Here is an 8,179-nt window from a genome sequence, read left to right as displayed (position 1 = left end):
TGATGCTTCATGGTCCACAGGTTCAGTTTATGTTCGTTCATTCTTCACCGTCCCCCGGTGGTGATTCAGGTAACTACAGGAGCACAGGTTTTAGATCTCAGTGCAGCTGGGTGACTGATGCAGATGAAGGGAGGAAGGAAACTCAGTCTGGGCTGTGGAACTATGGTGTCATTGAATATTCGTATTCTTCATGGTGTACTTCTTTAAGACCGGTTTTAAAAGCTGATGGATCGCGTGGCATATGATTTAAGCTAATGCTAATTTAAGTCTACGATGTAACCATTATTGTAAAACCTATCCGTCCCTGATCCATACTGCATGCTGTCAACTTTAACCCCACAAGGTGTGTTGTTCGCTGCTATTGATTTAGCACACACTTTCTTTTGCATTCCATTACATAAAAATGGCAGACAATTATTCGCATTGTAGTACAGAGGGGTTCATAGAATCCTTCTGGCATTTTTGATCACTGTTTAAAGTCTCTCTGACAGAACATTATGCTATAAGAGGTTTGTGTTTTCATGATGTAGGTTGATGATCTCCTGCTCGCAGCACCAACTGCTGAACTCTGCCTGCAATTAATGAAAGATCTTCTGTTGCAGCTGTATTATTTCTTCTTGTGACCTTGCCTTTACAGGAGCGTGGACAGGACGCCTGTTCACCTTATCGATGCACCAAACTGTTTCTTGTTTTTATGTTCTTGCTTTACATTTAATTCGTTTTATGTGTTTGGGTCCTGGAGCTTAGCCCCAGGCCAAGAGAGGGAGGTAGACAAGAGGTCTTAATGATTAAAAGAAGGACATTATTTTATTATCATTGTTTAAATGTATTTGTCTAGAAAGAATGTTTAAATGGGAACGCAGATTGACCATTTTTAAATTTTTAAAGCTTTGTGTGTCTGTTCATCTGATTTTCTCTCATCTACAGCAAGGATGAGTAGGTTCTACGACTGGGTCATTAGACGACAGCCCCTAATAGAATTTTTTTCTTTTTCTTGAATTTGTATCTTCCCCATTTGTGTTCTTCATAAAACAGCACGAGGGGAAGCAGACCTTTGAGAAGAGAAATGTGGTGGACCTTTTCCATCATATTTGCTCTTACCTGCGCATGCGTAAATTGATTCTTGTCTCATTGTCTTTTGTGTTTTATTGTTTTTTATTTTTTAAGTTCCTGACCCTAACACTAACAAATACTTAGACCCACAGCAGAATCATCTTGGCAGAACAGTACCACAGCAGTGGACACCCCAAGTTCTTTTGCAGCCGTTCTGTTGTATCACCATGTGTCAGATCTCTAACAGGCTTATTGAGAAGTCCATAGGAGGCCAGGTCCAAGCTTGCCAGAGCTTGTGGGACATGCAGAAGGAGGACGCGAATGTTCGAGGCCCGGAATGACCTTTTTGGACTTTGGTGCATTTTACAAAATGGCTTGCTATTATGTTTGACAATTTTCTTTTCCTTTTCATCGTCTGTGTGATTTTGTTCTGCTTTAACATTTCTCAATTCCCCCCCCTTAATTCCAGGTGTTCCTTTTTCTTACAGGAAGTGCTATTTTTATTGTCTTTGTTATCTTTTACTTTTTAGAATAATTTGAATTTGTATTTGTGCATTTTCTTTATTTACTATTTTATGTCTTGTTCTTTGTAAACTTTTGTAAACGCCAATGTGCCAAAGATCCAATAAAACATGAGTATCCTTAGGGATGGCCGCCGAAAGGGGCACGGGGCCTTAGCAAGAATTTTTTTGTCCGACTGCTCAATGAATCTTTCACATAGATGGTTAAAGTTTAGCTCTGACAGTTTTCGCTTCTAAACTCATGAATGGATCATCCACACCTTTGAAATGCACATTGGTTCTGTTATAGATTGTGAGGGCTTGAGACCACAGCTGCCAGGTCATGTGGACCTGCTGAAATGTTTATATTGTCTGATGTGATAATGTGTTTTTATTTTTTATGTGACCTCACGAAGAGAGGGAAGCTGAAGGAATTAATATTTTTGGTAATTTCATTAGGGTTGTCAGTCTTAAATTTTATTACATTGAAGATAAGTCATTTGCTGAAGTGTGTGCTTTTACATCCTTTGAACCTTCGAAGAAGCTTCCTTAAGTTGCATATGTGAGAAGTTTCAGGAATGCAGCTCCACATCCATCCCCTGTCAGGGAAAGAAACAGTCTTTGATCTTCTAAGACCGTCTGAAAGGCTTGGCTGTAGGTCTGACATGTATCATAAATCAATCATCTCTGAGACTGATTCAATCCCTGGGAACCGCTTCAGACATCTGCTCACGTGTGGGGAACAAAGGTTTATTATCTACTGGCTGATAGGAAGTTCCCGTCACCTGTGGGGGACCACCTGGGGAGTCATTTGGTTGCGGGACCATGTCAGTCTGTGAGGAGACCTCCTGGACAGCAGACGCGGGAAACAGATGCTGACTCCAAGTATGGACTAAGGAAGTAGGCAGGCTCCCTGCCGGCCAATCCGAGCGGCCAGAAGCGGAGATAGAGCAGCCATCTTGCTTCCAGAGGAGGAGATTCTGACCACATGTTTAAAAGTCTGCACTCAAGGAATTTTCATTGTGTCCAGACAAGCTGCAAGTAAATCCGGATTGTAACCTCTTGCGTATTGCAGGCCTTGATTTTGGACACCCAGATCGATCTGTTTTATTCTGTTTTATTTTTGTTTAGAGCTCTTTGTTAGGGAAATAAAACCTCTTAATTTTATTCCGTTCGCATTTTCTGGTCATTTTCCCGACATACGAACACGCATGGAAGAAATCTCAAAGCGACAGATTTCTCATTTTTCTTCAGGAGGCAGTCACTTACTCCTGTGCTGTCAAATGTTATGAGGATTTCAGAGCCCCTGAAGTCTCAGTAGGTGAGCAGCGGCACATTCTTCCTCATTGTGTGAAGGAAGCTCTGAATAGACTCACTTTTCCTCTTCACAATAAGTTCTTGTAGGTCAATTAATGACAATTTTTTTGTTTTTTTTAAAACCAGATTTAGTCACATCAACTTGTTTCAGGGTGACATATGCTGAAAGCAGCATGTGTTCATCAGTGAATAAACAATGCTCCATCATGTTTCCCAAAGGTGATCTTTAACTTTACTTTCTTCAGATTTATTTAAAGTCAAGTTTTCACTTTGATTGTTTGTGGAGATAACATGCTGTGATTCTGACTTTCTGTTGTTGACTCTTGAATAAGATGTAAATAGAAGATATAATGCAGATTTAAAGTTACAATCCAATGTTGATATAAATCTATAATCTCTCAACAGAAATCTATCTTCAACAGACCCGTCTACAACACGATCATGTCAGGTTAACCTGCAACAGCAGGTGTTCTCTGACTGAACCTCAGGCCTCCATTGTTTTGTTTAGGAACAAAAAGGAAGAAAGTAGGACGATTACAGTTCCCTTAACATCTGCAGACACCTTCACTTGTTCTGTGAAAGATATGAAGGACTTTCATTCTGCTGATGTCTGTGAGTATAAAAAACACAAAGTTTATTAAGTTTAAAATCATCATTCTGTGAACTTTATGTTTTAAGCAACGAATGATCATATTTATGATCTTTACATCTCTGTATTGATGTAATTCAAATCATTTAATTAAACTCTAAAAAATAAATTCACATTTTTTTTACATTTCAGGTTTTGGTAACAGCAGCTGCTGGACTGTGACTTGTGCCCAAAAAAGAATCTGTGCTCTGAAAGACTCCTCTCTGAATATCTACTGTAAATATTCACATCCTCATGACCAGCCGCCAAAGTCTAAACTTTGGTTTAAAATAAACAAAAATATAAACCAGGAAGAACAACTGAAATAAAAAAATAATAGAGTGACATTTTATGAGTCTCCAAACCAACATAACCTTAGATTTGAAAAATTAAGTAAAAGTGACTCAGGAGAATATGTGTTTAGAATTGAAAGAAACTCTAGAGAATGGAAAGAATCCACTTTTCCTGAAGTTACTTTGATCGTCACAGGTAACTATTATCTTCATACTTTTATGTTTATTAAAGCAGACAACCCAAACGAATGCTTGATGTCTTTATGTTTTATATAATTTTTGGTTTGTCATTCTCTCTTTGAATCTTCTTGAATCTTCTGCAGAGGTGACTGAGGGTCAGAAAGTCACATTGACGTGCAGCACCAGCTGTCCTCTGACTCAAAACTCAAACTTTCGTTGGTATTTGAACCACCAACTTCTGAAGCTGGAAAACAAACACCTGGTTATAGATGCAGTCACCAGTCAGGATGCAGGAAACTACTCATGTGTTGATAAAACAAAAGAAAACTCCATGTCACCAGTAAAGACTCTCACTGTTACAACCACCAGCCCAAAGACTCCCACTGTTACAAGCGCCGGCCCAAAGATTCTCACTTCTCCAAGCGCCAGCCTAAAAACTCCCACTGTTACAAGCAGCCCAACAACATGGAAAGCAGTTTTTGGAAGAGTTTCAGCTTTAGTCATCATTTCAATTTGTCTTACAGTTTTCCTGTGGATTAGGTGGGTATGTATGGAGTCCTATACTGTTCATAATTAAATAAATAAATATTTAATTCAATAAATAAATATGACCCCATGCAAATACACAATCAACCAATAAATCTCTCATAAATATATAAAAAGATCCTGAAATTGTGAAAAACCAGCACACTGATTTTAAATTAGCCATTATTTTTATTCAATATATTTCATTTTGCTTTAAAAACATGTTCATTATTTTAAAACAGCATTTTAAAATATTCATTTTTAATCATGTTGAATTTTATTATAATTCTGTCTTTTTTCAGAAGATCATATTTCAAAATCGAATATTTTCCAAAGTAGCTTTGTTTTATTTCATGTTGCTGTTTTTCACAATAGCGTATTTATTTCATGAAGAGCTTTTTCAGCAGAATGGGTCTTTCTGTCAATCAGTGAAAGTGGGCGGGATCTAAACGCTCATTTGCTGATCCATGGAAATCGACTCATATTCCTCGATACCCGCTCAGCGGTGTGCCAGTCAGAGAGATGACATATTTCAGCGATATCCGCGAGGCTTTGCTGACATTAGAGATCAAATAGAGACAAACTATCTGTCTGCTGCACCAAACATTGACGACTCTGTTTTTGTAGTTTGAGGGTTTGTGTGGACCAAACCACAGAGAAGAGCTCCGGTCGTCAACATCTTTCACACTCCTCATTCTTACGCCATTCACTCACAGCTCACATCGTGACATATGTCAGCTCGCAGGAGGATCGACAGAGTGAGACCAGGCAGCTGTGCAAAGCGGGACAAGCCTGCTCGGGCCTCCTGAACCTTATGATATTTTTCTATTTTCAATGAGACAATGATTATAATCAGGTCCTCTGGTTTTATTTTTCCCTCTCAGGGAAAATGTTGAACCTTTCCTGCGATGACGTTTCTGACATCTTAACACTCTCCATGTACATTGTGCATCCATGCATTGTTACTGAGATAAGCACAAGCAACCGCTCCATGTGGCTACAAGGCTAAAAACATTAGCTTGTAGCCCCTCCCACACGCGGCATGGTGCGTTCATGGAAACTCCAGTTCATAGAAGCTTAGTGGAACTCCAACAACCACTCAGCCTAACTTAGACCACTACTATACGTTCACGAGAAGATGAAAATTGCCGAACCGACCACAAAATCACCTGAATTATGCACACTCGCCCAAAGCCACTTTTATCCGCAAATTTAGAACCAAAACTGCCCAATTTCTTGTAACACTGTGGATGTGTTGAGGTGCATACTCCCCCTAGTGTTGAGGGGTGTGCATTGCCCCATCACGTTTGCTGAAGCATCTTCGATCGATGTAGTCAGGGGAGTTAGGGTGCTGCTGCTCATGTCTGGGTAAAGGAATAGCCAATCACAAAAGTGTCTCCGCCTTGTCTAGTTTGATTGACACACAGACCCATTCTCCTGAAAAAGCTCTTCATGAAAAAAATCAGCCATTGTGAAAAACAGCAACATTAAATAAAAACAAAGCTACTTTGGAAAATATTGATTTTGAAATCCGAGGTTCTGAAAAAATACGTAAAATTATAATATATTCCACATGATTGAAATGAATATTTTTAAAATGCTGTTTTAAAATAATAAACATGTTTTTAAAGCAAAATGAAATATATATATTGAATAATATAATGGCTAATTTAAAATCCGTGTGCAGGTTTTTCACAATTTCATGATCATTTTATATATTTATGAGAGATTTATTGGTTGATTGTGTATTTGCATGACGTCATATTTATTTATTGAATTAAATATTTATTTATTTAATTATGAACAGTATAGGACTCCATAAGTATGGTCCCCCTGATCACTAATAATATATAATATTTATAATCCCGTTTTTGTATCTACTTTTAATTTTGTGTTGACCATTTCTACTAAACAGGAGGAAAAGGACCTCAGCTTAATCCTCAAGAATTTAAGATGACAACATGCTGGAGAAGATAAAGATTATAATGGCTGCAATTGAAAAACAATGGTCTTTATGTTGTCTGCTTTGCTTTAAAGCTGAGATGTTGAACTGTTCCTCATACATTTTTGGCAAGACTGCAAAAAAAAAAAAGTTGTATTTTTAAGATTGCTTCTAATGTATAAGCCAAAGTCAAATTTTGGTTTTAATGTGTTAAAGTTTATAATAATACTCTGAATACAAATTTTCAAATACATCTCTGTTAAAAGTGCAACAAACTTGTAAAAAATTATGGAAGTGATGTCACAATGTTCCATATATATAATCAGACCTCATAAAGGGTCTTTTTGAAATATCATTGATAAAATAAAATAAAGTTCAACTAGCAAATGCTATTTGTTTATAATATATATTATATATGATTTGGTTATAATAATAAAATATCATATATTGTCACATTCTGGATTCTTTACATGCTGTCTCTCCTTGAGGCATTGAGTTTGGTCACCACTCGTTCACTGTCCTTAAATAACCCAGCATCATACATATATTCTTTGACCATGTTGTACCTTAAGGTTTCTCAAACAAGCTGGACAGATCTAACATGTGTAATACTGAGCATACACTGTTTGTGGCCCTTTAATAAGTGTGCTGAATGATAAATGTCAAAGTCTGGAGTCCCTTTCTGTTGCCATAGTGCCCTCTTGAGGGCGACAAACTTCAATCATTTTTCACACTGAGACTAGAATCTGACTGCTTTGTCTCATCTGTGATTATTTTTAAATGTACTGCCTTTGTTTTTAAAAGCATTCTTTGTAAATAAAATGCATATAAAAATACATAAATAAATAGACAATAGAGCTTTCTTTAAGTTTATCGTGAATGGATTTGACAAAAAAGGAGGTATTCATAATCTGTTAGTAGATTTATAAAGAATTGTTTATTCATTCATTCATTCATTCATTCATTCATTCATTCATTCATTTTCTAGTCCGTTTAGTCCCTTTCTGGGTCACGGGGCTGCCGGAGCCTATCCCAGCCACTTGTGGGTGAAGGCAGAGGGCGCCCTGGACAGGTCGCCAGTCTGTCGCAGGGTAAAGAAGAATTGCTTATCAAACCAATAATGCTCTGTTGTTTACAGACACGTTAATTTATTCAGAAAACACCTAAGTCATTTCGTCGCATTTTTACAGTACTACTAAAGCTACGTCTACACCGGCCCCAACAACGGAAATTCAAATGATCACTGCCAAGGAAAAGTCTATGTAAAAGTGCAGGCTTTTTGGGCTTTGACTTCTGTTGCCTCTGCTTGGAATACTCTCCAAACTGAACCAAAATTATCCAAACTGTTCTCATTTAGATTTTTTCAATCCTGTGTTTTTAATTTGTTACTGTCGACTAGTGCAGCCTGCATCTCTTGCACTTTAAAGCGTTTTTCAAACTAATATGCAAAAAATATTTTTCAGTGATTTTTTCTTAATACTCAGTGCAAATGACAGTCAGCATAATTTTCAAGTCACTAGCCCTTAGAGTATATATTAAATGCTATTGAACAAACCTCCTAAGGAACTATATTTTTCTAAAACTAACATCCTTAAAATGCACTGTTCCACCTTGTCATGTATAATGAGTTCCACAACATTTGATTGATTCTTAAGAACTAACAATGGCCATTTGTTGATTTTGATAGGTCATATTTACTGAAATCAAAAGTTATTACAAGCAAAAATATCTTGATAGGTAA

At 37.3% G+C, this 8,179-nt stretch overlaps 1 long non-coding RNA gene across 1 annotated transcript; it reads left to right on the top strand.

The window, feature by feature from the left end:
* Positions 1 to 2,805: 2,805 nt before the first annotated feature.
* LOC105354567 lies at positions 2,806 to 3,972 on the top strand. Its single transcript, XR_909165.3, has 4 exons — positions 2,806 to 2,874; positions 2,997 to 3,089; positions 3,276 to 3,482; positions 3,652 to 3,972. It is a non-coding gene; the product is annotated as an uncharacterized LOC105354567 (long non-coding RNA).
* Positions 3,973 to 8,179: the final 4,207 nt, after the last annotated feature.

This window comes from Oryzias latipes, chromosome 1, assembly GCF_002234675.1.
Source record: "Oryzias latipes chromosome 1, ASM223467v1".
In the NCBI taxonomy this organism is placed as follows: Eukaryota; Metazoa; Chordata; class Actinopteri; order Beloniformes; family Adrianichthyidae; genus Oryzias; species Oryzias latipes.
Note: the sequence above shows the minus strand (reverse complement) of the source record. Positions and strands in the feature narration are given on the sequence as shown.